This window comes from Hemitrygon akajei, chromosome 10, assembly GCF_048418815.1.
Source record: "Hemitrygon akajei chromosome 10, sHemAka1.3, whole genome shotgun sequence".
NCBI classification, from domain to species: domain Eukaryota; kingdom Metazoa; phylum Chordata; class Chondrichthyes; order Myliobatiformes; family Dasyatidae; genus Hemitrygon; species Hemitrygon akajei.
In genome coordinates this window covers 116,347,758-116,375,732 of record NC_133133.1, presented here as the reverse complement: position 1 = coordinate 116,375,732, position 27,975 = coordinate 116,347,758, and positions in this window count along the sequence as shown.

Here is a 27,975-nt window from a genome sequence, read left to right as displayed (position 1 = left end):
CAAAAACTCCGTTACTGCATTAAGAGTAACAAACCATTTGGTGACTCCCTTATGCATAATCCAAAATTTAGCTGAATAATGCAGGGAATAATCAATGCCCCTTTCCTGTAGGGTCTTCTTAACCTCTTTGAGGGTGTCCTTAAGGCGTTGCAATCTCGGACTACAGTCAGGAAATATGTAAATCCTGTTATTTTCATAGTGAATCACTCCGTTTTGCCTGGCCAGATGCATAATCTTCTCCTCCTTCTTAAGATTGAGGAGCTTTGCGATTATAGCTCTTAGTCTCCATGAGTCGTCATCACTGCTGGGGTATTTTTCCAGGTGGTGGGCTCTCTCGCAGATGATGGGGGTAGGAAAGTTTTTGACACCAAAAATTTCTGATAGGATTCGTTCTAAAAATCCAGCTGTGTCGTGACCCTCAGCTTTCTCAGGGAGAGTCAGTATCCGAATATTGTTCCACCTATTCTTTGTTTTCCAGGTTGTTCACCTTGTCTTTCAACAGTTGCACCTCTTTCTCCAATTGCTCAACATACGTGGTGACTTCTGTTATGTTGTCTTCATTGGCAGATACATGCCCTTCCATTTCCTTAACTTGGTCAGCTAGTGTTGATAATGCAGATCCTATTTTAATTAGCGTGGATTGGATGTTAATCATTTTAGTGTCGATTCGTGTTGATAATTCTACCATGCTTTCCCAAATGGCCATCATGACTGTGTCGAGGGAAAGCTTCCCCCTTTTCCAGATTCGGCCACCATCTTAATAAAATACGAGGGTCTGGTTGTTCCTTCAGTTGATGATAAAATATCCTTCTTTCTTCTAAGATTATACTTTGCCATGCACCACCAGCAAGTGAGATTTGTTTTAAATTTTTAGGAATGCGATTTTAACAATAACATAGCAAAATAAAAATAACTATTGAAACACACTCGGGGAGCTCACACTAGCATGTCTTACCTCGTTGCTGCCTCATGTGATTTTGTCTGTCCTTGCTTTTGTTTTTTTCCAGCAGATGCCGAACCTGATGTAGCTCTGCAGTCAGGTTCACTTCAGTCACTCCATAGTTATTGGGCCATTGGCCAAAGACAATTCTTGTCTAGGAAGAGCTTGTGTTTGGGACTCAATGCTGAGACTCCAGTCAGAACACCCCGAGTCTCATTTGAGAACTGTCTTTTCATTTCAGTGAGAAGTCTGTCTATAACCGGACAGAAACAATGCTTGCGAAGGTCATCAGAGGATGTGACAGGCGTGTATTCGGTTTGGGCCTCAACAACAAAATCATGTAGGTGGCGAGGTGGCTGGGCCTGTCTCCTTTCATGTGGTCTGCTCTGTATACCAGCTGTGACGCACAGGTCCCTAGCTCTTGCCTGAAATTTCAGTCCATGATTCCTCTCCCTGTTTTGCTGAGAGTGCATCGATAACAAACTGAGCTAAGTCCACAGCGGATGACAACTCCAAATTAGGAGATTGTAGCTGGTCTGACATGAATTTGGTAACTTGGAATAAATCCTCAAATAGAGTGAAAAGTAAAGCAAACTGTTTGTCAATCAGTCCATCTACAGCTCTGGCCTCCATTTTCCTCCGTGCATTTGGTTGACCCATAGTGTCCTGTAGTGTAGCTAGAATGGCAGGGAGTGATTTCCTTACAGCCCACAAAGCTGTATACTGCCATGCTCAGTGTGTATCTGACAATTTCTTCAACTCACAGGCTGTGCAGTTGCTTCCGGTTCTCTGTTTCTTCATGAAAAGATCGTGGGCAATGTTACGCCCCTGAAAAATGGGGAGAAATAATCATGACAGTGATGTGGTGTTTCCTCATTGAGAGCATTTACTCAAGTGATCAAAAATATATGCAAATTACAAAAAAAAACATATCTTCACAACAAATTGGTTGCGGCAAAATACGTACCCTCTGTAAATTACAGCAGTACACTATTTTCCTGAGACATAATTCTCATTTTCTCTACTGTTACTGGTGAATAATATGTAGCATTAGCTCAGTAAACTCTCACAACTTAATGAAGTTACTAAATAAACAATACATAAACAATTGTGCAAAATATATTTGCATATGTGCACATGTAAACTCACAAAACGGCAAAAACACTTTGGCGTCGTTACACAAAATGGCGACGGCTTCGCTCACACACACACTCTAATATACTCGACAAAACATTACTCTTAACTTAGTCAAAACATTACATAAACACTCTCTTGACACTTTAAATATATTAGAAAGTTATCATGACCCCTTTAACAGCGTAAATTACCGACAACATACGGGGAGAAATAATCACGACAGTGATGTGGTGTTTCCTCATTGAGAGCATTTACTCAAGTGAGGAAAATACCGCGATTTCCCCGGGTATGTGGGTGGAGACAGAAGCAATCGACCTCAGGCTAGCAGATCAAGGCTACTCTGCAGATCACTGATAATACTATTAGAGCTTAACTTTACACAATAAAGAATGAAGTAAACAATGAAATGAATTAAATACCTTTTAGCATTTTAGCCCTTTTTAACACGTGTTTTACTGTTTTTAACAATTTTTAAACACCTTATAAATTGTTTTTCATGACCGTATGATCTTTTTAACCTTATCACAGTATTTTTCTTATCCTATTACAGACCATAAATTTACTGTCTTTTTAAACTTAACAGATCTTTAGTGTCTTATCTTTAACTTGTCACACACTTCCCTACAAAATAAATGTTGTCCCAACATTAAACAATTTTCTTTTTTTTTGTTTTCTTTTTACAGTCTCTCATGAACTTGGCACTGAAGACCTTCTGTGAGTTGGTACTCAAGGGTCAAGGGTCACAGTTTGATGACTGTCAACAGTCCATAATCACAGGGCCACAGTCCATGTCTGGTGACCGGCCACTGAAAACAGTCTATAAGCAGTCCTTCAACAGTCCATTAGTCTCTCATGGCAATGATCTTAGTCAAACATATCAAGTTGGTAGTCTCACGCTTGCTGGTGTCCATACATGGGGAGGGGACTGGAAGTAGTATTGCTGTATGGGTGGCAGCAATGGAGCCAGTCCCAGTGCATGGTAGAAAGGCAACATCTGAGGTGCTGGCTGGACACTGTAGCAGGAAGGGATGCCAAGCTGATCGTAGGTCATATGTCTCGGCGGGTGTCTCTGCCTTTGTGGCAGCTAGTAGGGCGACTCCTCGGGTTCACTAGCAGCACTTGATGAAGAAGAGGAGTGTGAGGAATGCTCATCAGGCAGATTTCCAGCAGGTAAGTCTATTTCCTCACCAGGCAGGTTTTCAGCAAGTGCATTAAGCTCCTCCAGCTGATCTCCTTCAGGAGGCTGCGCTGATGGTGCAACAGGAGCTTGCGTTTCAACTCTCCCTTCTGCTGGTGGGTGCCTGTGTTCAGGCCCCATCTCTTGATCCATCAAATGTCTCATTTCTTTCTGCTGGCACCGTGGGGGCCCGGAGTGACTCATAATGAAGCTCATACTCATCCCCACTGTCCTCATCTGATTCCTGAGTTTGAGATGCAGGCTGGTGTCTCTTTTTCTGTCTCCCCTTGTCATTTTTAGCTATCTCTGTATCTCAAAAGGTAAGTGATCACAGGGCGTTAGCAAGTTCTGTGAAGGACTCTGGAGCGTCCCTTACCCTTTTCTGGTCTCAGTTCATAAATCGGCAGATCAGACCCCATTTGTCTCACTACTGTGTGGACTGTGTCCTCCCAATAGTTCCGGAGTTTACCTGGTCCTCCTCTGGGTGTCAAGTTTTTAATCAGGACATGCTCACCGGGTTGTAGCACTGAACTCCTTACTTTGTGTCATAGTACCTTTTACTCCTTTCGGCAGCCCTTTGAGCATTTTGGTTTACAATGGCGTATGCTTCCTCCATACCTTGTTTCCATTTTTCCACATAATTTTGCTGATCACTGGAACCTGGCTCTGTGTGCAGTCCAAAGAGCATATCAACTGGCAGCCTGGGTGATCTTCTGTATAGGAGGTAAAAGCATGTCACTTTGCAGCGTGTACAGTTATAGGCATACGCCTGTTTGTTGAGGGACTCCTTCCAGTTTGATTTTTGTGTCTCCGTCAGTGTCTTTAGCATTTGTAACAATGTCCTATTCATACATTTCACTTGACCGTTCCCCATTGGGTGATAGGGTGTTGTTCTGGACCCAGCAACTCCGCTGAGTTTCTTTGACTGAACAACGGATTCTCGAACTCTCCTCCTTGGTTGTGGTGGATGCGAGAGGGGAAGCTAAACTTCAGAGCATAGTCATTGAAGATGAGATTTGCAGCAGTTTTTCCTGACTTTGGTGTGGTTGCGTATGCCTGAGCAAAACGTGTGAAATGATCAACAACAACAAGGATGTATTCATATCCACCTTTGCATCGGTCAAGATGGAGGAAGTCAATACACACCAATTCAAATGGCTGTGTTGTCACAATATTTGTCAAGGGGGCTCTTGTGTCGTGGCAGGGCTTTCTCTGTTTTAGACAAGTGCAGGCTTTGGTCACATAGTGCACTATGTCTGATTGCATATATGGCCAGAAGAAGCGGTCACACACTAAAGATACTGTGCGATCAGTGCCTTGGTGCCCCATGTGATTGTGCAGTTCTTCCAACACCTTCCCTTTGTAGTTTTCTGGCAAGACTAATTGCTTGTGGGCAGTGGTGGTTCTGTGTGGAATGTCATCATCGTCTATTGTCAATTTGTCCCATTCTCTGAACAGGTATTTTGTCCTTGGACTGAATGCTCTCAGCTCTCTGACTGGCGGGTTGGAACCTGACAGTTTACACTCTTAACACAGGACAGATGACTGGGTCTGATTTCTTTGCTACTCTTAACTGTTATTTTGGTATGGGGCTGATTGACGCAGTGGCTGGCTCATCTTCAGCTGAGGCTGACATGGATACAGCTGTGAGTGACCAAGTTGCAAGGGACTCTTTCTGTACCTCAACAGCTTGTATGGCGGCAGTGATGGTGTTAGGCGGCAGTTCCTCTGAACATTCTCTCATCAGTGACTTTACATCCAGCAGCATTCTCGATAAAGCATCGGTATCACTGTTCTCTTTTCCTGGTCTGTACTTAATGGTAAAGTGGAAATCAGCCAACTTTGCAACCCACCTGGAAGTGGTCGCGTTCAGTTTTGCAGTCGACAGGATGTAGATGAGCGGGTTGTTATCACTATATACAGTGAAGGTTGGGGCAAAGTACCCATCCCCATCGTGGATAATCGCGGCACTTGTCAGTGATTGCCCATTTTAAAGCCAGGAATTCTAGCTTGCCTGCATGGAAGTGATAGTTCCTTTCAGCTGCCATCAATGTGCGAGAGCCGTAAGCAATAACTCTAAGCTTGCTGTCTTGTTTCTGATACAGTACCGCTCCCAAGCCTTGGTATGATGCATCCGTGTGTACAATGAATGGCTGAGTGAAATCAGGGAAACCTAACACTGGTGGATGGAGCGGAAAGTCAATCAGCTGTTCAAGTACCTGTTGGTGCTGGTCTGTCCACATGATCAGCTTGTTTAAGGGTACAATATGGCTCACTTTCTTTAACCTTGTTTGTGTTTTTCTGTTGTCAGGAACTTCATCGGAATCTGTTTTCAGGAGCTCATACAGACAGCTGGCTTTCCGTGAAAAGCCTGTAGTAGGTGAGCAAACCAAGCATTTTTCAGAGTTGGCTCACAGTCTGAGGTCTGATGTCTTTTAGTGCTCTAACAGCTTGAAGTTGGCTGGATCAACTCTGTTGCCCTCTGCAGAAACCCTTCTGCCCAAATAGCGGACCTCAGGCTTGAATAGGTCGCACTTACTTGGCTTGAGTTTGATGCCGTACTCTCTGAGGCGTTGCAGCACTGTTCGTACGTTATTCACATGGTTGTCGGAGGCTTTACTGAAAACCAGTGTATTGTCCAGATAAGGAATGCAGATGTCATCCCGAAGCCCTTCCAAACATTCCTCCATACAACATTGGAAGGCCGCAGGGGCGTTCATGAGGCTGAAGAGGATGCGAATCCACTCATAAAGCCCCCACGTGGTAACAAAAGCTGTCAACTAACTGTCTGCTCTCTTCCAACATGAATCCCTGGTGGTAAGCTTTTCCCTGATCTAGGAGGGAAAACCAGGATTTACCACCTAGTCTGTCCATGATGTATTGGATACGAGGGATAGGCTGACGGTCAGGATGGGTCTTCCTGTTCAGGTCTCTGTAATCTATGCACAACTGGAGGGTGCCATCTTTTTTTCTAATGCTCAGAACCGGGGAGGAGTATGAGGAGTTTGACTTCCTGACCCAGCCCTGTGCTATCAGATTGTGGAGGTAACCCTTCATTTCCTGGTACAGGGGGCCTGGCACTGATACATATGTGCATTTGACTGGTTTGATGTCTTTGAGAGAAGTAGTCATGTAATGTTCTCGCTTGGGTGTAACAGAACGCCGAACTAAACATCGAGGTAAACTGTAGTCAATGAAAACAAGGTCGCAGTAAGATTAACCATTTACTGTTCACTCTTCACATTAACGTATGGTGAAAACTGTTGATAAAACAATACAAGATTGATACAGTATTTGTTCCCTTCTTGATATCACATTTACATTGTAAATACTTGTAAAAGTAAAACTACAACAACTACATTACATTAAAGTGCAGCGTACAGTCAGAATCTATCTATGCCATTGACTGCTTTAAATACACTTCAACACAAACTATCCCGACTCTTTAACTAACAAAAACATAAACCTTATCAACCGTGGTTACTTTTAATGGAATCAGCGTTAACATTTTAATTCAACATATCGATTATCTCATGACTTACAGCGTTGCTTTCACTATATTTCTAATGCGTAGAGAGACAACTTTTGTGCTGGTCTCACGTGTGTGTGTGAGCCCCCTCCATTCCGTCTTTCTCAAACCGGTATTTTCCCACAAGACGCGGCGAAACCGAATGTGACGTCATCGCATGCCGTGATATATTACAGACAACGAACTTACTTAAACAATCCTAACTTTAACTAAAAAATGCTAACACACGAATTACTAAGCAAAAATATTATAAACTAAATAACTGCCATAAAGGCAGCACAAGTCATATGCAAGTTTTCAATGCAGCCAATATCATTGTCTGACCTTGAGAAGGAATGACATTCTTCTCTAAGCATCTGTTTCATGACCTGTCTCTTATCCTCACTAAGGTATCTTAGATCTACAGGTGGGTCCCACTGTTCACTGGCACTACCTGTGGGTTTCATGCTGGTGTGACTCACTGTGGCTGGTGTTGCAACTTTAACAAAAATCGGGGTGGGTAGAACTGTCAATAGACAATAGGTGCAGAAGTAGTCCATTCGGCCCTTCGAGCCTGCACCGCCATTTTGAGATCATGGCTGATCATCTTCTATCAATACCCGGTTCCTGCCTTGTCCCCATATCCCTTGATTCCCCTATCCATAAGATACCTATCTAGCTTCTTCTTGAAAGCATCCAGAGAATTGGCCTCCACTGCCTTCCGAGGCAGTGCATTCCAGACCCCCACAACTCTCTGGGAGAAGAAGTTTTTCCTTAACTCTGTCCTAAATGACCTACCCCTTATTCTCAAACCATGCCCTCTGGTACTGGACTCTCCCAGCATCTGGAACATATTTCCTGCCTCTATCTTGTCCAATCCCTTAATAATCTTATATGTTGCAATCAGATCCCCTCTCAATCTCCTTAATTCCAGCGTGTACAAGCCCAGTCTCTCTAACCTCTCTGCGTAAGACAGTCCAGACATCCCAGGAATTAACCTTGTGAATCTACGCTGCACTTCCTCTACAGCCAGGATGTCCTTCCTTAACCCTGGAGACCAAAACTGTACACAATACTCCAGGTATTGTACTGTACACAACTGTCATAATAGTTTGTACTGTGCCAATTATAGTGCGCCCTGGCAAAACAATGTCATGGTCAGTTGGGTTAGAAACATCAATTGTGATGACTGGGAGTACCCCCTTCCTGACTCTGATTAGTGTATCATAAAGCTCAAGACCATCTGGCCACTGCGGGTTCAGGTCTGGCTGAAATAACATGGTCATGTCCTCTTTAAAGGGCTGTGCGGCTGCACGACAGTTAACTTGAATACTATGTTTTGAAACTGCAACCTCCTCTTCCTTTATTTTCACTGCATACTCATCTTTTTGCTCTGCACTAACAGCTTGGATACTGTTCAGTCTTTTCGGTCTTAGTCAGGATGTGCTCAATAACATTGAAGCCTATGATGGGATGAGACAGGTGCCAACCTTTCATTACAAGCACTGGAATGATCAGTTCTTCTGCTTGGTCAGTTTCAGAGGCTAGCCGGAAAGTTGTTTCAATCCATCCCAAGTACGGCATTTCAGTTCCGTTTGCGGCAGTCAATGTCAAATCATCACGAGTCAAGGATCTCCAAGACATCTCTCAGCTTTGTGGTTGGTAAGTATTCCTCTTTCCACCTTTCATCGATTATCGACACCTGAGAGCCTGTGTCCCATAAAGCTTGCAGTTGGTGGCCATTCAGGTAACACTGGATAATACACTGCCTGCCAACTAGCGAGGTGACTTTGTGGGGGTGGAGGGGGGCAGAGTGTTAACATTTTTCTCTTTACAGGATGACCATTGTTTCAGTTTATCAGGTGAGTCTATACTGCCATAATTTGCACATTTCTAGGACTCTGCTAGTCACGGTTAACACCGGTCCCATGGTGCTAACCATTCCCTGTTTAACGGAGCCTCTCTCAACGGTCCGATTCCTGTAATTTTGCAGCCAGCTTGAAAATGTTCTCCACTTCCACATCAGTAGCAGTGCAGGCAGCGTCCATTTGCTTCTGTCTACTGGCAGACAAAACATCCCCATGGAGCATGGACAGAGCGGTTAGTGTACTGATTAGGTCCATACTGAGGCTGTATTGGAGCAGGTGCTTGCGGCTGACTGTAGCTGTTGTAATACTGCTGCGGTGAAGCAGGTGGCTGAGGGTCTCTATCTGGCCTGACTGCAGATGGGGCATAGGGCTGTTGCTGAAACCTAGTCTGTTGTAGAGTCTCTTTAATCTGAGCTATCTCTGCACTGAGACCTTTTAAAGAAGCTACACCTGTCTTAAGCTCTTGTATCTCTTAACAGTTCAGGGGAAACCTGTGTTTTGTCTTCCTTCACCTGGCACTTAGCTGGTGGCCTATCCTCTGACTGCACTACTCTTATACTTGTTGCTGACTGTGGGGTGTTAAACTTTTTTTTGTTTCTTCTTTCAGCCTCATTAGCACAGGCGATGTTTAACCTCTCTAACAAAAACATCCGAGGTCTCAGTATCGAGGAGGAGAGGCTGCATGTCTATCCTGATACTGTTATTCTGGAGACCAGTAAGTAATGTGTGTAAACACATGCGCTGGACTAAAGCTGGATCATACTTAAGCCCTGATTCTGACTCTTGGGAAGCAAACAGTACTTTCTGCCTCAAATCTAGAACCCACATGAGGAAACTCTGAGGGGTTTCTTTGCTGTTCTGTGCTTCAGAAGCTAGCTGCTTGTAAAGCTCTGTGGTGCTCTTTTCTTGGAAGTGGGAGTGCAGGATGCATCAGAGTGTGGGGAGAGTCAGTTTGGGTTTCCCTTCCAAATAGCTGCGTAACTGTGAGCCTGGAGAATAGCTCTAATTACCGCATCTACTGTTTCTATTTCAGGGTAACCTCTTCAGTCCGTTCTCAATCTGCTGAACAAAGCTGGAGAATGTCAGTTTACCTTTTTGGCCTGGTTCGCCAATTTGACCAGAGATTTTGAAATCTTTGCGCCAGCATGGGCTTGGCTGCTGCGGCTGAGCACTGACTGAAGGCTGCCTGCTGACTTGTGGGCTCATGGTAGATTGAGACTGGTGCTGAGACTCATGAACAGTAGCATTAACGGGGGTGAGCTGCTCAATTTCCACTTCTTTATGTTGCTTTACAGTTCTTTGTTCCTCTATTTCTCTCAGTGTCCCTGCCTTTTCCACATTTTTCCCAGTTTGTGCTGCTCCATTATCTGTACCCTTGATCAAACCTGCAATTTTATTTTTCAGTAGCAACAATTCTGACACGCCGTCATCTTCTAACTCTGCCACTTCTTCTCTTTCAAGAAACTTCATTACACTAGTCATTAGTGATATGCGGGACTTCCCTTCAACAGCTGTTCTTTGCTCGCCTGATATGTTAAGAAAATCACAAACTCCAAGCAAATTGTCTCTAGTCAGGGTATGTAACTGTCTTACTACAGTAGACAATAGGTGCAGAAGTAGACCATTCGGCCCTTCGAGCCTGCACCACCATTCTGAGATCATGGCTGATCATCTACTATCAATACCCGGTTCCTGCCTTGTCCCCATATCCCTTGATTCCCCTATCCATAAGATACATATCTAGCTCCTTCTTGAAAGCAGCCAGAGAATTGGCCTCCACTACCTTCCGAGGCAGTGCATTCTAGACCCCCACAACTCTCTGGGAGAAGAAGTTTTTCCTTAACTCTGTCCTAAATGACCTACCCCTTATTTTCAAACCATGCCCTCTGGTACTGGATTCTCCCAGCATCTGGAACATATTTCCTGCCTCTATCTTGTCCAATCCCTGAATAATCTTATATGTTTCAATCAGATCCCCTCTCAATCTCCTTAATTCCAGCGTGTACAAGCCCAGTCTCTCTAACCTCTCTGCGTAAGACAGTCCGGACATCCCAGGAATTAACCTCGTGAATCTACGCTGCACTTCCTCTATAGCCAAGATGTCCTTCCTTAACCCTGGAGACCAAAACTGTACACAATACTCCAGGTGTGGTCTCACCAGGGCCCTGTACAAATGCAAAAGAATTTCCTTGCTCTTGTACTCAATTCCCTTTGTAATAAAGGCCAACATTCCATTAGCCTTCTTCACTGCCTGCTGCACTTGCTCATTCACCTTCAGTGACTGATGAACAAGTACTCCTAGATCTCTTTGTATTTCTCCCTTACCTAACTCTACACCGTTCAGATAATAATCTGCCTTCCTGTTCTTACTCCCAAAGTGGATAACCTCACACTTATTCACATTAAACGTCATCTGCCAAGTATCTGCCCACTCACTCAGCCTATCCAAGTCACCCTGAATTCTCCTAACATCCTCATCACGTCACACTGCCACCCAGCTTAGTATCATCAGCTGATAATGATGATATCATTATATAATAATAATATCATCAGTTAAGACTGACATGTTGACAGGACAGGAGAAACTTTTTCTGTGCAGGAGTTGACTCTGAACTGGATGGCCTCTGATGTCCCTGATGATCTCTGACTGGCCTCAGATGACGTGTACTCCACCACCAGCTTCCAGCTCTCCTCAAACAGCAATGCCTTTTCTCACTGCAGCCTGCCTGAGTTGCATTGTGGGGAGAATTTAGCTGCTGCAGAATTTGGCCACCAGTTTGTGTACACCAGACATCTGAAGCGCGATCCCAGCGGTGCCTCCAAAATGTTATGCCCCTGAAAAATGGGGAGAAATAATCACAACAGTGATGTGGTGTTTCCTCATTGAGAGCTTTTACTCAAGTGATCAAAAATATATGCAAATTACAAAAAAAAACATATCTTCACAACAAATTGGTTCCACCTCTTTCCAAATGCTTTATTATTTCCACCTTATTTTTAATCATGATCGCTTCCCATCAATGGAACAGAAACACTGCAGGCGGCGGGTCCCGAGGTGCACCGGTTCCCAAGGTCTGCTGGGTCCTAAGGACCACTGCACTGAATTCCCCGGGTCCGAAACTCCACCGCACTGAGACAGGCTAAATGGGACAAGTGGGGGCTGTGCTGGGTTTGGGTATTTGCTCCTCCCCAATATTCCGCGTGGGAATTTAAACTGGAGGTGGCAGTTTTTTTTAATGAGGTTGAGTTGCGAGCTTGATATTAACCTGGCACAGATGGTACGGGAGTCACTGGATCGTCATCAACCCGGCACGGGAGCGGTCTGTCACTACAAACTCAGGAACCTCCGTTCCTGAGCCCGGCGCAGATCTCACTGTGCCACTAGCCGACCAGAATGGGGGGGGGGGGGGTGGTGGGGTAGGGGCAGAGTCAGAGTGAATCTTACTAAGAAAAATTTAAGCACCCAAGACAGTGTTAACGGCAACGACTTAAAATGGCAGACGACGTTCTCCTTCCTCAGTTCGTAAGTATGAGTTGTCTGTAAGTCGGACGTTTGTGACTCGGGGACTACCTGTATTCCATTTATTTAAAATACTGCTTAATTCACTCCATGTACATGAGTCAGCTATCGAATGTATTTAGTGTTGTGATGTAGCCAACTATTTCTGCTATTTTTAAATTTATTTATGATTATTATCACCCAGTATTTGTTTATGAACTGATGAATTTGCCTGTTTTTGACCTTTTTTAAAATTTCACTGTGTCTGTCTTCATTTCTAAAGAAGCATATGTTGCACTTTTATTTTACTTGACTGTTTTTTGCTGCATTTAAAAAAAAAATTGAAGAGCTCACTGCATTTCAACAGGTAGGTGGTCGTCTTGGTACATCTCAGAGGCTGCTCCTACCACACAAGTTGTTGGAGGGTACTTGGCCTTTATTGTTCGGCACATCTCGTTCAGGGGTGCAGCGAACCTCCTCCCACCGTCCGCTTATCCTGGAACAAAATTAAAACTCGTGGCCCTTATCCTAATGCCCTGCCAGGGGATGTAGAGACTAGTTCTCGTAGCCTGGCTTTCCAGATGACCCATATTGAGACGAACACCCTCCCATGTCTTGGCTAAGATCCCTGTTGCTGACTTGGGTCTTCACCTTACTCATGTCTGGGTTTAGGTCCTCCCCCTTGCACCACAGAGGGGAGGACTACCTCCTCATCTCCTATTGGACAGGAGACTCCAATGGTGAGTGCTGTCCGAGTCCCAGATGTGGAGGGTCTGGTTGCCATCGTAATGGAGGTCTGGTGTAGGAATGGCAAACCCTGAATCACAATTGTGATATCTGAACACCAGGGACTCTTGTGGAATGTGTTTGCATGGTTGTACGGAATGTTGATGAGGGTTAGGATGCAAGTGATGTAGTCCATTGTCTTGCTCACCAGTAAGTCTTGGGAGCACTTCAGACCCACCGACCTCCCCATCAACAAAACCTGTGATGCCAGCAGCACCACAATCCAATTTAAAACCAGGTCCTGACTATGGCCTCTGACAAAATGACCACACAAGCACAGCCCAATAGGATCATTGAGTGCAGTTGCAGAGTGATCCCTTGCTGGGTACCCCTGTGAAGATGGGCCACGGATCACAGATATAGGCAGAGCATTATTGATGAGTAGCATGTTGTATCCTAGAAAAGGGGATAGAGTTTAGAATGACGGAAGAAAAATAAATTATTTCAGATTCCCACATGTGATTGGTGCTCTCTTTGTGGATTTGACCCAATAGATATGGAGATGGGATCTGTGCACAGTGCTCCCAGTGTGGTTCTGATCCAAAGATATAGAGTTGGGAACCATGTGCAGGACTCAAAAGTATTAGTGTGACTGAAGGATATGGGGATTGGAACTGTAAGCTCTTGACTATTGAACTCAAAGACATGACGAGCAAAGGCAAAGATGTGTGTGTCTTTTTTACCGCCCTCAAACTATGCAGCCATAGTAGGGTTGGAGGATGATCAGAGGTGCAGAAAGCAGTGCAGTGGTTCAGGGGGTTGAAGTTGTTTTCCTCTCCCATGAGGTTTAGTCCTGGTGGCATGGTAGCTTAGAATTTTCCTCAGTACATCAAAAAATGAAGCAACAGGTGAAGTGATGTTGGTTCATTCCAAGTGTGTCATGTTCTTTACTGTGGGAGAGGAACAGAACGAACTTTACTCTCTGTCTGAACCTGTAACAATGTGTTGGGATATTGTGGTGTGGGTTTTATTCTGTGTCTCACTGCAGGAACATGTGATGGAATGGTGTTGAGGGAGCTTTGCTCTGTTTGATCCGCTGAGTGAGTGTGAGTGTGTGTGTTGAACGTAGCTATTCTCATACACAAAACACCAGTGTCTTTTTGGACAGGATAGCGTGTCTCAGCGATGTTGGAGAGAATGGTGTCTCCAATGACTGATTCCAGAGATAGGGGAGTGGACAGTTTGGACTTGATAACTCACCGACCAATAGCATGAACAGTAAAAAAAGAATTAACGTGTTGAAGAACAAGGTGACATGTGAAGGGATCTGAATCATTTGTTCGATTTACAGAGCTGATTTCTGCTGTCAGATGTTTTCTAATCTGGGTTTACCCCAAAAATGTCTGTCTGTCCTGAACTTCAGCTACCTGCCTGCATTCAGGGCCGGGCTGCTGTGTGATGTCACGGAAGAGGGTGGGAGCTTGTTTGGAGGATGGGATGATTGAGGAAGTGGTCCCAACACCTCTCCCTCCCATCTTAAATCATTGTCTGAACCTGGCCTTTGCTTCCCAACCAGATGCCCCACCCCATCCAAATGTCCACCCTACTCAGTACTGAACAAAGATTGTCATTCTCTCTTCTCCCGCCTCCCATCAGGCAGAAGATAAAAATTCCTGAAGCATATATTTTCAGGCTCAAGAACGGCTTCTGTCTTGCTGCTATTGGACTATTGAATGGTGTCCAGTACAGTCTTACCAACAGATATCTGGAATGATAGGGGCCTGTGCAGTGCCAGATTAGTTTTTTGCCGAAAAATAGGTGGTTCAGTTAGGATAAAATAAATAAACTCTTCTAAACCACTGGATGATCACCTCACCCGACCTTTAAAGCACCCTGTAAATAGTACAAGTTGGGTCATACAGAATAGCGAAACAACAAATGAAAAGCCAGTGCCATTTATTGAAGTGTGGTGCAATGTATCTATATTTACTTACCATCAGAAGGTTGGTTATTGCTTCTTCCACAGTAACGAGTTGCATTGTACAACTAAGTGGTTATATCTTACATGTCTGAAAGTTGGAGTCGTCAGGATTATCTTGTGTTTCATCTTGAAAGACGATTGAATCTTCATGACAGTTCTTCACCTTCGCTTAAGCAGAGTTTAAACCATTTTATGAGAACTCTATCTGGTTGTGAACTAGATAAAAATTGTTGTGAACTAGTTGTAAACTGGAAGATCCAAATTGCATATGCTTTTCACAGACGCACCACTGTGGGGTTTTTCAGAACTTCCACCTTATCTTGCATAGATAACGTATGGTGTTTGCATTTTACACCAGGAGGAAGTACTTCTTTTATTCAATGAAGATGTGACTGAAGCTAGATAAATACAGGTTATAAAAATAAATGCAGCATTAACAGAGTGGAACAACTTCTTTTAACAACTGTGCCAACAGCTGATTATGCAACGGATTGTTGCTGCAACATCTAGAGCGGAGACCATTAACTTGTTGTTTCGATGTTCCAATCTTTCAAGTGGCTTCTCCAAGCACCTGTCTTGAGGACCGACAGCATTCTACTCTCCATCAAAAGAGAGGGAGAGATAGCTCGAGTACGGAGGTCTTCCTCTGACAGGAGCTGGCGATTAGCACACACACCACCTGCTGTCTTGGTGTTCCAGTCTCAAGGTTTCAGTCTCCCATGACATTTCATGTGGCAAAATCAGTGAGTAAATGTGTCATCCATGGGACCATTTCTCGACTTCTGAACTTCCATCCTTGAGGGTGCAAGTCTTCTTACAGGCTGTTCTCAAGATAGCGAAGTGCTAGGCTGAAAACTCACCGCTTGCAAAGAACTGTAGTTTGAACTGTAGACCACAGACTCCGACAGAACCACAACCACCTTGAAAAGAAAAGGAAAACATACGAGAAGAGAAATAAGCTGTTTCAAGGACGAACTGGAAGAAGTTGTCTGAATCTGCAGAATCTGCTGGTGCCACCTTTCCTCGCTCCTCCCTCCTGAGTCCATCCAATGCACTCAGCAAAACTGGTACTTGTTTTTCATTGGCTACTTCATTTGCTTTAAAACACTGCTCACGTTGCTCCATATACATGAATCAGCAATCGAACGACTATTATTACAATGTATCCGCCCATTTCTGCTATTTTAAAATACAAACCCTATTTCCAGAAAAATTGTGATATTTTCCAAAATGCAATAAAAACAAAAATCTGTGATATGTTAATTCACATGAACCTTTATTTAACTGACAAAAGCACAAAGAAAAGATTTTCAATAGTTTTACTGACCAACTTAATTGTATTTTGTAAATATACACTAATTTAGAATTTGATGGCTGCAACACACTCAACAAAAGTTGGGACAGAGGCATGTTTACCATTGTGTTAAATCACCTTTCCTTTTAGTAACACTTTTTAATCATTTTGGAACTGAGGATACTAATTGTAGTAGATTTGCAATTGGAAATTTTGTCCATTCTTGCTTGATGTAAGACTTCATCTGCTCAACAGTCCGTGGTCTCCGTTGTCTGATTCTCCTCTTCATGATGCACCATACATTTTCAATAGGAGATAGATCTGGACTGGCAGCAGGCCAGTCAAGCACACACACTCTGGGTCTACAAAGCCACGCTGTTGTAGCCCGTGCAGAATGTGGTCTGGCATTGTCCTGCTGAAATAAGCATGGACGTCCCGGGAAGAGACGTCGCCTTGATGGCAACATATGTCTCTCTAAAATCCTAATATACACCTCAGAGTCAATGGTACCTTCACATACATGCAACTCACCCATGCCGTGGGCACTGATGCACCCTCATACCATCACAGAGGATGGCTTTTGCACCTTTCGCTGATAACAATCAGGATGGTCGTTTTCATCTTTGGCACAGAGAACTGGACACCTGTTTTTTCCGAAAACTAGCTGAAATGTGGACTCATCTGACCACAGCACAGGGTTCCACAGTCTTTCAGTCCATCTGAGATGAGCTTGGGTCCAGAGAACTCGCCGGCATTTCTGCATAGAGTTGATGTATGGCTTCCTCCTTGTGTAATATAGTTTCAAGTTGCATTTCTGGATGCAGCGACGGACTGTGTTAAGTGACAATGGTTTTCCGAAGTAGTCCCGAGCCCAGGTGGCTATAATTGTCATAGTAGCATGACGGTTTCTTAGGCAGTGTCGCCTGAGGGCTCGAAGATCACGTGTTCAATAGTGGTTTCCAACCTTGCCCTTTACGCACTGAGATGTCTCTGAATTCTCTGAATCTTTTCGCAATATTATGTACTGTAGATGTTGAAAGACCTACCGTAGATTCCGGATTTTAAGCCGCTACTTTTTTCCCACATTTTGAACAGCTTTGAACTTTGCGGCCTATAATCCAGAGCGGCTAATACATGGTTTTTTTTCATGCCGCCTCGTAAACATTTTGCCTCATAACAGTAGACCAATAAAATTGATGAGTAGTTCACAGAGGTCCAATGAAATTGTACGATAAATCAAGCGCACTTTCACAATTAAATTATTGTAAATCAGTCATTTGTACTCACCCTCATCAACATGGAAAACACTCGAAGCATTGTGCTGCCTTATGGCAGTTACTTAGTTTATAATATTTTCGCTTAGTAATTCATTTTCTAGTTAAAGTTAGAAGAGTTTTAACTATATTTGTTTTCTGTACTACATCGCGGGATGCTATGACATCACACCCGGTTTCGCGGTGTCTTGTGGGAAAATGCCGGTTTGCGATGAAACGGGACGGAGGGAGGGAGCGCATTACGCGAGCGGCTTTGGATCTGAGCGAACGCTGCTTTTAAGTTAAAGGTGATCAATAACTTTTCCTGGTAGGCTGTAGTATATATATTTTTTACCAGTCGTTAGGAGATATTGGAATGTTGTTCAGTAAAGAAGTATACGCAACGTATATTTAAAAGTAGCCGCGTTATGGGCACGGTTCGAAAAAAAGCATTTGCAATATGTATTTGTTTTTGTTACCATATGGATTTAATTAAAAGTTAAAAAAATCCTCACGTGTAATATCTTTCTGTGTAAATATCTCATATTACAACGTGGGACACCTGCGGCCGAAAATCCAGTGCGGCCTAAAATCCGGTGCGGCCTTTACAATTAAAAAATTGATTTTATTTCTAAAATTAGAGCCAGCGGCTTTTAATCAGGTGCGCTCTGTAGTCCGGAATCTACGGTAAATTCTCTGTAATCTTGTGTTAGGAAATGTTCCTTTTGAACTGACTAACAATTCTCTCATGAATTTTGGCACAAAGGGGTGAGCCATGACCCATCCTTGCTTGCAAAGACAGCCTTTGATGGACGCTACTTTTATACCCAGTCATGATACCTCACCTGCTACCAATTAGCCTGCTTAATGTGGAGTCTTCCAAATCGGTGTTACTTGAATATTCTGTGCACTTTTCAATCTTATTTTAACTCTGTCCCAACTTTTGTTGAGTGTGTTGCAGCCATCAAATTCTAAATTTGTGTATATTTACAAAATACAATTAAGTTGGTCCGTAAAACTATTGAAAATCTTTTCTTTGTACTTTTGTCAGTTAAATAAAGGTTCACGTGAATTAACGTATCACAGATTTTTGTTTTTATTGCGTTTTGGAAAATATCCCAACTTTTCTGGAAATGGGGTTTGTATTTATGATTATTATTACCCAGTACTCACTGTGATTTTGTCTGTTTTCAGCCTTTTTTCAAACTGGACCATGTCTGTGTCATTTACTGAAGAAGCATTGTTATTTTACTGGACTGTTTCTTGCTGCACTTTTTAAATAATTGAATGGTTCGTTTCACTTCAACAGGTAGGTAGTTATCACTGGCAGCGCCAGAGGTTTTTTCTTGCTGGTGCTACAGTGGGGCTGAATTATTCAGTGATGGTGCTGAGGGTTGTACTGTATGGTAATATGTATTCGCACGGTCAGATGCGTGGCATTCAAAAGTCAGTTTCAAGCATTTTGTGCCTACTATAAATGCCTCTGTTGATTCACAAGCAACAGCAATTGATAGATCTAATATAGAAGTGACTGTGACAGTGTCAACAGCATCAGAGACAACCCAGGCTACACAGAGCATAAACAAACAAACCAACAGAGTATCCGACCCACAGCGCACAACATGAATCACTCACCAATCCCGCAATCAGCGTCAAATACGTGCTTTTTAAAAATTTTATTTGGACAAGGTATTCACAAGTATTAAACTTTTTTACATATAAAGCCTTTTCCATTTTTTATATATTTATAAATCGATATCTATTTATACATTCACAAATACACACTATGTATTAAAAGAAAAATAATTAGGCACTTAGATATTTATGCGCAATTGTAATTTGACACTATTAAACAATAATAATTATAATTGTTAAAAAAATAGTAATAATAGTGGTTGAATAATAATTTCCATGTATCTCTTCTCGTTCATTTATTTCTTTTCCAAAATAATGTGTGTAATCCTATGTAACTTCCATTGCTGGTGTTTGTATCTTAACAACTTCATGTTTACTACTACCCCTAAACATACTTATGTGGCGACCCACTTCCCATCGCAGTCGAACCGGCTCACAAAGTGGCGCGCGCTGGCATTGAGGCCGGTTCCAAGGAGGGTGCCAAGCCTGCTTCACCAGCAAGGGGAAAAGCCCGCGCGCGGGACGGGACTGTGAATATGTGCCCCTTACAGTATTCCCACCCGGGGAGGGTGGGAACAGGAAGGCTTTAAAGCAAGGCCGCGAAGTTTGAATAAAACTCTTTCGCAACTGCAGCTCACCGACTACGTGTCGTTATTTCAGCGCTGTGTGTAGCACACCACTACAGTTGGTGACCCCGACGGCCCAAATGATACTTGGACCGAAGATGAACGACGCCGCATCTGTTCATGCAGTTTTGTTAAAACTGCCAAGCTTCTGGACGCTGCGACCTCACCTATGGTTCCAGTAAGCAGAAGCCCAATTCCACATTCGGCAGATAACCTCGGATTCCACACGTTACTACTACGTGGTGAGCTCCCTTGACCAGGAGACAGCCGCCCAGGTTGAGGAGTTTATACAGTCGCCCCCGGAGGACGGTAAATACACAGCATTCAAAACCCTGCTCATAAGGACTTTTGGACTCTAATGGCGCGAGCAAGCTTCCCGCTTACTGCACCTGGATGGTTTGGGAGACAGGCCGCCGTCGGCATTAATGAACAAGATGCTGGCCCTGGCTGAAGGACACAAGCCCTGCCTCATATTTGAGCAGGCGTTCGTGGAGCAGCTGCCCGAGGACATACGCCTGCTGCTGTCCGACGAGGATTTCAGCGACCCCCGGATGGTGGCAGGTGTGCTGTGGAAAGCCAAGAAGGAGAGTGGGGCATCTGTCGCACAGATCACCAAGCCAGGTGCCCAACAGCAGACCAGACCAGGCCCGGCAGCAGAGCTCACAAAACCCGGAGGCAGGAGTGCGGAGGCCAACGAACAATGGTGCTTCTACCACCAGCAGTGGGGCACAGAAGCCCACCGCTGTAGCCCGCTCTGCAACTTCCTGGGGAACGCCAGGGCCAGCCGCCGCTGATGGCTACGGTGGCTGGCCATCAGGATAGTCTCCTGTATGTGTGGGACAAACAGTCGGGACACCGCTTTTTGGTCGACACCGGAGCTGAGATCAGCGTCTTGCCTCCGGCGAGTTACGACACCCGCAAAAGAGAACCAGGACCCACCCTGAGGGCTGCAAATGGCAGCACAATACGGACCTACAGTACCCATACGGTGCGGCTACAGTTTGGCTCCAGCCGGTTCACGTGGGACTTCACACTGGCCGCCGTGGCCCAACCACTCCTGGGGGCGGATTTTTTGTGAGCTCACAGCCTGCTGGTCGAACTGCAAGGGAAGAGACTAGTTGTGGTGAACTACATATACCTGTCTGGACACGCACCCCCCGCTGACTGCTCCTGTGGCTCCTCCCACAGACCCCTGTATATAGGCGATTGGAGGCACTGCTCCTCCCTCAGTCTCCAGGATGTTGTGTAATGGTCTCTTGCTGCTGACAGTGCTTTCTTCCAGCCAATAAAATTGATGCACCATCAGTAACTCTCGGAGACGTGACCACCCTCAAGATCCCTCCTCCACCGCTGTTTGCCAACCTGACCCCCGACTGTAAACCTGTGGCAACTAAAAGCAGGATTTTTTGCGAGCTCACAGCCTACTGGTCGACCTGCCAAGGAAGAGACTGGTCCATGCCGAGACCTTTCAAACGTTCTCCCTGGGTAAAGCCCAGTTGCCGGCCCCACACCTAGACTCCATCATGCTGTACGACAATGACTTCACCAGAGTCCTGGTGGATTTCCCATCGGTTCTGGTGCCGCAGTTCACGGCAGCCATGCCCAGACACAGCGTACAGCACCACATCCTGACACAAGGACCACCCCTCCGCACCTGTGCTCGAAGGCTTCCCCCGGACAAGCTCCACCTGGCGAAGGAGGAGTTCAAGAGGATGGAGGAATTGGGGATCATACGGTGGTCCGACAGCCCATGGGCCTCCCCCCTGCACATGGTGCCCAAAGCAACGGGGCTGGAGACCATGCGGTGACTACCGCAGGCTGGACGAGGCTGCAACACCGGACCGCTACCCTGTGCCGCACATTCAGGACTTTGCACTAAACCTGCACGGCGCACGGATCTTCTCCAAGGTAGATCTCATCAGGGGATACCATCAAATCCTGATCCATCCGGACGACGTCCCCAAAACGGCACTCATCACCCCGTTTGGCCTTTTCGAGTTCCTCCGCATGCCGTTCGGCCTAAAGAATGCTGCACAGACGTTTCAGTGGTTAATGGACGTGGTGGGACGCGACCTGAACTTCGATTTCATCTTTGGACGACATCCTCATAGCCAGCAGTAGTCATCAGGTGCATCTGTCCCACCTCCGTCAACTCTACGCCCGACTGAGTGAATACGGCCTGTGTTGCCTTTATGGCAGTTATTTAGTTTATAATATTTTTGCTTAGTAATTCGTTGTTAGCATTTTCTAGCTAAAGTTAGGATTGTTTAAAGTAAATTCGTTGTCTGCGATATATCGCAGCATGCGATGACGTCACATCCAGTTTCGCCGCGTCTTGTGGGAAAATACCGGTTTGGAGAAACGGGAAGGTGGGGGCTCACATGTGCGAGTCCAGTGCAAGAAAAGTTGTCTTCTACACATTAGAAACACAGTGAAGCAATGCTGTAAGTTCACGAGATAATCGATATGTTGAATTAAAATGTTAACGCCGATTCTGTTAAAAGTAACGACGGTGGATAAGGTTTATGTTTTGGTTAGTTAAAGAGTTGCGGATAGTTGTGTTGAAGTGTATTTAAAGCAGTCAATGGTGTAAGTAGATTCTGACTGTACGCTGCACTTCAATGTAATGTAGTTGTTGTAGTTTACTTTTGCAAGTATTTACGATGTAAATGTGATATCAAGAAGGAAACAAATACTGTATAAATCTTGTATTGTTTTATCAACAGTTTTCACCATACGTTAATGTGGAAGAGTGAACAGTAAATGGTTAATCTTACTGTGACCTTGTTTTCATTGACTATGGTTTACCTCGGTGTTTAGTTCAGCGTTCTCTAACACCTGAGCGAGAACACTACAGTGAAAAAGTGGCATTATCAGGTGTTTCAAGTGCTGCAATGACAACTCGATCCAGCATCAAGTCGTTGCCACCCAGCAACAGGGGCAGTAGGGCATCATCAAGTAAGGCTACCCAAGCAAGAGCTAAAGCAGAAGCTGCCAAGGTGCGAGTGCGCTACGCCAAACAAGAAGCAAAATTGAAGATGGAAGAAGCTGCCAGAGAAGCCGAAAACCAGTTGGAAAGGGCAAGGATAGCGGTAGAGTTAGAAGTGCTGATGCTAGAACGAGAAGAAGAAGCTGCCAGGGTGGAAGCAGATTACATAGAAGATGCTGAAGGAATGCATGATCTGGTTGACGTAAAATCTACTTCAGAAAAGATCAGGTTGGAACGCACAAGCGACTATGTCCAATCTCAAATAGACTGGAAGACTCGTCCTTCCTCTCCATACTTATCTGATAATGCCCCACCTCATGAGGAGCCTCAGAGAGGCCCGATCGCATCACATCCATCCGAGGAAGACAATTTACCCTTGCAACTCCGCGACGAACTCAAGAATGAAAGGGCTCATGACAAGTACTTCTCGACACCAAACTTACCAGATTTGGGGAGAAGAGAGGCAAAGACCGAATTCAGAACAGCAAATTCCATAACAGATGTACGCCCTCAGTCATATACCCGCCGATGTATTTCCCCAGCCCGCATGCCACTTGCAGTCGAACCCATGGCGCGGTATTTAGCACGACGGGATCTCATCACTTCAGGACTATACCAGTTTGACGATAAACCTGAAAATTACCGTGCATGGTACTCCACATTCACCAACGCTATCGACGGAGTCCACCTCAGAGCAACCCAAGAGTTGGATCTTATGGCGAAATGGCTGGGAAAAGAATCATGCGAACAGGTGAGACGCATACGTTCAGTGTACATCAACAAACCCGAGCTAGCCTTGAGCAAAGCATGGGAGGGACTTCGGGAGGGCTATGCGGCCCCTGAAATTACTGAAGCAGCGCTATTCCGACATCTGGAAAATTTTCCTAATGTGTCAGCCAAGGACCACATTAAGTTAAGGGAGCTCGGAGATTTACTCATGGAGATTCAAGGCGCCAAAGAAGATGGCTACTCAACTGGTCTAGTATACCTAGATACTGCATCCGGGATTAGACAGATCGTGGACAAATTTCCATTTGGGCTGCAGGACAGGTGGGTGTCTATTGCCTCAGAGTACAAGGAAGATCACAGAGGTCGATTTCCTCCCTTTGAGTATTTCACTAGGTTTGTGTGCAAGGAGGCGAAGAAGCGAAACGACCCTAGCCTCATGGGTCCAGGAAGCAGTGCAATTTACACCAAGCCAGATAAATCCTCTTCGGATAATTTCAACATTAATAAACCCGTCTCAGTGCTTAAGACTGAAGCTTTTACAACTAACAACAACCCTAGCAAGAATTGTCCATTGCATAACAAACCCCACCCCCTCAAAAGATGCAGAACGTTTAGGGAAAATTCCTTGAAGAGAGGATGGCCCTTCTCAAGGAGAAAAGAATATATTTTAAATGCTGTTCCTTGACCTCTCACTTTGCTAGAGAGTGTACGATCGCCGTGAAGTGCCCGGAATGTAATAGCACTAATCACGATGGGGCCATGCATCCCGGCCCGTTACCGCGAACCGACAACGCTCCTTCACCCCCACAACAGGACGGCGGGGAGGGAGAAGCTCACTCCAGGACAACTGTTGTCGGCTCGAGCTGTACAGAAGTTTGCGGTCAAGCTCAGTCAAGCCGTTCTTGTTCAAAGATTTGCCTCACTAAGGTGTATCCTAAGGGAGCCAAAGACAAGGCCATCAAAGCCTATGTAATCCTGGACGATCAGAGCAATCGCTCACCAGTCAGCCCAGAGTTCTTTAACTTGTTCCACATTGAGAGTAATCAGTTCCCGTACTACCTTAAAACTTGTTCGGGCAGCGTGGAAACTTATGGAAGGAAGGCAGAAGGCTTCCAGATTGAGTCCCTGGATGGTAAAGTCGTCATCTGTCTCCCTCCACTCTTAGAGTGCAATGAAATTTTGAATAACTGCACTGAGATCCTGACGCTAAGTGCGGTGTTACACCAGCCACATCTCCACCACATCGCCAAACACATCCCAGAACTGGATCCAAAAGCAGAAATACTCCTGCTATTAGGGAGAGATGTTCTCCGGGTACACAAGGTTAGGCAGCAGGTCAATGGACCACACGACGCCCCCTTTGCGCAACGCCTGGATCTGGGCTGGGTGGTGATAGGAGAGGTGTGTCTTGGCATCGTACACAAACCGACAGTTAACACACTCAAGACCAATGTGCTAGAGAATGGCCGCCATTCAATTTTTCAACCCTGCACAAGTTTCATGGATATCAAGGAAGCACGACAAGGCTTTAACAAATGTAAAGTAACTGACGAGACGCTGGGTCAGTCAGTCTTTGCTCAAACTGAGCATGATAATAAACTTGCCCCATCTGCTCAAGACGCCATTTTCTTAAAAACAAAGGACACCAAGGTCTTCAGAGATGAAGCAAATAATTGGGTCACCCCACTACCTTTCAGGGAACCACGCCGGTGCTTGCCAAACAACAAAGAGCAGGCAGTCAAGCGGTTCACGTCCTTGCAAAAAACCCTGAAAAGGAAACCTGAGATGCAGCAACGCACCCGATCGACCCACGAGGTACTGTGCACACTAATGGCAGAGGTCACAGCCATTATAAATGCATGACCACTCCTACCTGTGTCTTCTGACCCGGAAAACCCGTTCATACTCTCGCCATCAATGCTCCTTACGCAGAAGGCAGGACCCCCCCCCCCCCCCCCTCCACCAGGGGACTTCTCTGATAAGGATCTGTACACAAAGCAATGGAGACAGGTCCAGGCTCTGGCAAATCGGTTCTGGTCTCGTTGGAGACAGGAATATCTACCTTTGTTGCAACCCAGGCAAAAGTGGACAGAACCCTGCAGGAATTTTCAAGTTGGAGATTTAGTCCTGCTCAGGGACAAGCAAATCGCCCGCAACTGCTGGCCAATGGCCAGAATCACAGCTACATTCCCTAGTAGGGATGGACATGTCAGGAAGGTTGAGTTGAAAACTACCGACCAAGGTGATGTGAAAATTTACCAAAGGCCAGTTACAGAAGTCATTCTACTTCTACCTAAGGACTGATTTAGAGACTGAAGTTTTGTATTATGTTCATTGTGACCTTACGAAGGTCAAGCGGGGAGTGTGTTGCCTTGATGGCAGTTATTTAGTTTATAATATTTTCGCTTAGTAATTCGTTGTTAGCATTTTCTAGCTAAAGTTAGGATTGTTTAAAGTAAATTCGTTGTCTGCGATATATCGCGGCATGTGATGACGTCACATCCAGTTTCGCCGCGTCTTGTGGGAAAATACCGGTTTGGAGAAACGGGAAGGTGGGGGCTCACATGTGCGAGTCCAGTGCAAGAAAAGTTGTCTTCTACACATTAGAAACACAGTGAAGCAATGCTGTAAGTTCACGAGATAATCAGTATGTTGAATTAAAATGTTAACGCCGATTCTGTTAAAAGTAACGATGGTCGATAAGGTTTATGTTTTGGTTAGTTAAAGAGTTGCGGATAGTTGTGTTGAAGTGTATTTAAAGCAGTCAATGGTGTAAGTAGATTCTGACTATATGCTGCACTTTAATGTAATGTAGTTGTTGTAGCTTACTTTTGCAAGTATTTACGATGTAAATGTGATATCAAGAAGGAAACAAATACTGTACAAATCTTGTATTGTTTTATCAACAGTTTTCACCATACGTTAATGTGGAAGAGTGAACAGTAAATGGTTAATCTTACTGCGACCTTGTTTTCATTGACTATGGTTTACCTCGGTGTTTAGTTCGGCGTTCTGTTACACCCGAGCGAGAACACTACACGGCCTAACAATCAACCCGGCCAAATGCCAGTTCGGACTCGACACCATCGAGTTCCTGGGCCATAGGACTACTAAAGAAGGGGCAACCCCTCTGCTCGCCAAGGTAGACGTGGTCCGCCATTTCCCCCGACCCAACACAATCAAAGGATTTCAGGAATTCGTGGGTATGGTAAATTTCTACCACCGCTTCCTCCCTTCAGCAGCTCGAATCATGATGTCGGGTAGGGACATTACCTGGGACGAGGAGTCCGCTGCCGCTTTCATTAAAACCAAAGAAACCTTGGCAAACGCCGTGATGCTAGTGCACCCCAGAATGGACGTCCCTACCGCCCTCACAGTGGACGCATCTAACACGGCAGTCGGTGGAGTGCTGGAACAACTCATCGAGGGTCGTTGGCAACCCTTGGCGTTTTTCAGCAAACACCTACAACCACCCGAATTCAAATACAGTGCTTTCGATCGGGAACTATCTGGCAATCGGGCATTTCAGGTACTTCTTAGAAGGTAGGCCCTTCACCGCGTTCACGGACCACAAACTGCTTACCTTTGCGTTCATGAAAGCATCCGACCCCTGGTCGACCCGCCAGCAGTGACATCTGTCCTACATCTCCGAATATACAACGGGTGTCCGGCATGTCTCCGGAAAGGACAATGTCATGGCGGACGCCCTAACATCTAAGCCCTGTCCCAGGGGGTAGACTATGAAGCGCTGGTGGAGGCGCAGCAGGCAGACGAGGAGATCCCTAGTTACAGAACCGCAGTCTCCGGTTTGCAGCTCCAGGACCTCCCCATGGGCCCAGGTGAGAGGACCCTACTCTGTGACGTCACCACCAGCCAATCCCGCCCTGTCGTCCCGGCAGCCTGGCGGTGGCGCGTTTCCGACTCCATTCACAACTTAGCGCACCCCTCCATCAGGACAACCGTCCAGATGGTAGCCAACAGGTTCGTTTGGCACGGACTCCGCAAGCAGGTCAGTGAATGGGCCAGAACGTGCATGCACTGCCAAACAGCCAAGGTGCAGCGGCACACCAAAGCCCACCCACCCCACCTACCGGCGTTTTGACCACATTCATGTGGATATCGTGGGCCCCCTGCCAGTGTCACGAGGAGCGCGGCACCTCCTAACTATTGTGGACCGGTCACAAGATGGCCAGAGGCGGTCCCGCTCACCAACACCACCTCCGAATCTTGCGCCTGAGCACTGATTGTAACCTGGGTATCTCGCTTTGGTGCACCGGCCCACATTACCTCCGACAGAGGCGCCCAGCTCACCTCCAGCCTGTGGACTGCTATTGTAGTGTTCTCGCTCAGGTGTAAGAGAATGCTGAACTAAACACCGAGTTAAACCGTAGTCAATGAAAACAGGATCGCAGTAAGATTAACCATTTACTGTTCACTCTTCCACGTTAACGTATGGTGAAAACTGTTGATAAAACAATACAAAATTTGTACAGTATTTGTTTCCTTCTTGATATCACATTTACATCGTAAATACTTGCAAAAGTAAGCTACAAGTACATTACATTAAAATGCAGCATACAGTCAGAATCTACCTACGCTATTGACTGCTTTAA